Source organism: Erythrolamprus reginae, chromosome 3 (genome assembly GCF_031021105.1).
Source record: "Erythrolamprus reginae isolate rEryReg1 chromosome 3, rEryReg1.hap1, whole genome shotgun sequence".
NCBI classification, from domain to species: Eukaryota; Metazoa; Chordata; class Lepidosauria; order Squamata; family Dipsadidae; genus Erythrolamprus; species Erythrolamprus reginae.
In genome coordinates, this window is record NC_091952.1 from 24,972,226 (window position 1) to 24,975,188 (window position 2,963).

Here is a 2,963-nt window from a genome sequence, read left to right on the forward strand (position 1 = left end):
TCTTTGCAGCTCAATTTTTAGATCTTCATATTTCACTAATTTCTCTAGCTGCTTCTCCTCAATTCTGCTGTCCCCTGGGATTGCGATGTCGATGATCCATACTTTCTTTTTCTCCACAATCAGGATGTCTGGTGTGTTATGCTTCAGAATTCGGTCAGTCTGAAGTCGGAAGTCCCACAGTAGTTTTGCTTGCTCATTTTTGACCACTTTTTCAGGCTTATGATCCCACCACTTCTTTGCCACTGGTAAATGGTAGTTCCGGCACAAGTTCCAGTGGATCATCTGTGCCACAGCATCATGTCTATGCTTGTAGTCAGTCTGTGTGATCTTTTTGCAGCAGCTGAGTATGTGATCGATTGCTTCATCTGTTTCTTTACAGAGTCTGCACTTTGGATCGTCTGTTGATTTTTCAATTCTGGCTTTGACAGCATTTGTTCTAGTGGCCTGTTCTTGTGCTGCCAGTATCAGTCCTTCTGTCTCCTTTTTGAGTGTTCTACCTGTAAGCCATGACCAGGCCTTTTCTTTATCCACTTTGCCTTCAGTCTTCTCCAAGAACTGGCCATGCAATGCTTTGTTCCGCCAACTGTCCATATGACATTGAGTTACAGTTTTTCTGTACTGGTCCTTAGTTTGCTTCACCTTGAAAAGCTTCCTATTATTGACCTCCATCAACGCTGACTCTTTGCTCTCCTTCACATAGTCAGCTAATGCATGCTTCTCTTCTTCCACTGTCTGCTTCACTTGCAAAAGTCCTCTGCCGCCTATTATTATTGTTGTTGTTGTTGTTGTTGTTATTATTATTATTATTATTATTATAAAATGAAACATCGCGCCAATGTTTAGATTATCAATTTAATAAAATCCACAAGGTATGATGAGCAGTGATTGTTCCACTAAATTGAATTCGTGTGAGTTGTATTCCAATGCAAGATCAGTTTGGGAATGACTGTTCTGACACATGTTGCACTGAGCAGTTAAAGTGCTGCAGTTGTAGAACAGCAATCACAAGGGGGCATTGTCAACCCTCAATAACTGGTAAAAATTCAGTGAATCCTAGGACCAACTAGTGACAATGCCGATTACAGAAAAGGCAGGTGAATATTTAAACATGTGAAATGACCTGAGCTGACTTTGCCAGGAAAACTGAGGTGGGGACAACAGATATTTGTGAAATTGCTTTGGCCCATCAAATTGGAATTGAGTGCAACAAAACTCATTTCTCTGCTCAGAGAAATCCACTTATTTATTTATTTTTTATTTGTTTCATTTATTTGTCATACAAATATAGTATTGTATTGTAGTATGTTTAACATAATATAAGTATAAAGTAGAGATAAAAAAAGATAAAAAGACATTAGGACAGGAATGGTGGGCATGAAGGTGCACTTATGCATGCCCCTTACAGACCTCTTAGAAAAGGGAAGAGGTCTATTGTAGATAATGTTAGGTTGAAAATTTTGGGATTGGGGGAAGAAACAACAGAGTCCGATAGTGAATTCCAGGCATTGACCACTCTATTGCTGAAATTGTATTTTCTGCAGTCTAGTTTGGAACAATTTACATTTAGTATGTATCTATTGCGTGCTCTTGTGTTGTTATTGCAAAAGGTGAAGTAGTCACTAACAGGGAGTACATTGTGACGTATGATTTTATGAACAACAGTTAAATCAGTTCGGAGGCGGCATAGCTGTAAATTTTCTAAAAGTAGTAATTGAAGTCTGGAGGAGTAAGGTAATTTGTTGCGTGAGGATGAGTGGAGGACTCTTCTTGTGAAGTATTTCTGGACTCCTTCAATTGCATTATTGATTGATTGATTGACTGACTGATTGATTGATTGATTAGATTTGTATAGATCTGTTATGCAGTGTGGATTCCATACAGGTGAGCTGTATTCAAGAATTGGGGTGACAAAATGTTTTGTAGGCTCTGGCTAGTAGATTGATGTTTCTAGAGAAGAAGCTGCATAGAATTAAGTTTGTGACCCTTAGTGCTTTTTTGGCAATGCTGTTGCAGTGGGCTCTGGCACTTAGGTCATTGGAAATGAGTACTCCAAGGTCTTTGACTGAGTGAGAGTCCTCTGCGAGTTCAGTTTGTCCAAGCGTATATTTAGTATTCGGATTATTTTTACCAATGTGTAGGACAGAGCATTTGTTGGATGAGATTTGCAGTTGCCAGTTGTTAGACCATTCAGCTTCATGGCCAAAGTCCTTTTGAAGGGTAGAAGTATTATCAGAGGTATTAAATAGTTTAACATCATCAGCAAAGAGAATGCGATTACTTGTAATATTGTCGCAGAAATCGTTCACAGGTTCTCTCAAAACTCTGCTCCAATCAAGACTGTTATTCTGCAATTACCCTGCAATTCATAGAAACATAGAAGACTGACGGCAGAAAAAGACCCCATGATCCATCTAGTCTGCCCTTATACTATTTCCTGTATTTTATCTTAGGATGGATATATTTTTATCCCAGGCATGCTTAAATTCAGTTACTGTGGATTTATCAACCACGTCTGCTGGAAGTTTGTTCCAAGGATCTACTACTCTTTCAGTAAAATAATATTTTCTCATGTTGCTTTTGATCTTTCCCCCAACTAACTTCAGATTGTGTCCCCTTGTTCTTGTGTTCACTTTCCTATTAAAAACACTTCCCTCCTGGACCTTTTTTCTAGATGAAGAGATACAGAAGCCTGCATGCTGTTCTGTATATCTGCAATAGGTCTAATAAATGGATATGGTTAGTTGGACAAGGTATCCCCATGATTTTATGAAGAAGTCAGTCTGTATATTTGAAAATGGTAGAGAAGACCATGCAACAGAAGGTAGTTTGCTCTTTCTCCTTCTCCTCCAAATTCGAGTTGATATTGGAGCAGCAGAAAGCTGAGATCACACAAGTTTTGTCAAAGAGACATTAGGGCTGGCTGGACAATACTCTAGGAGCCGATGAGAAGAAGGGTTGCAGGA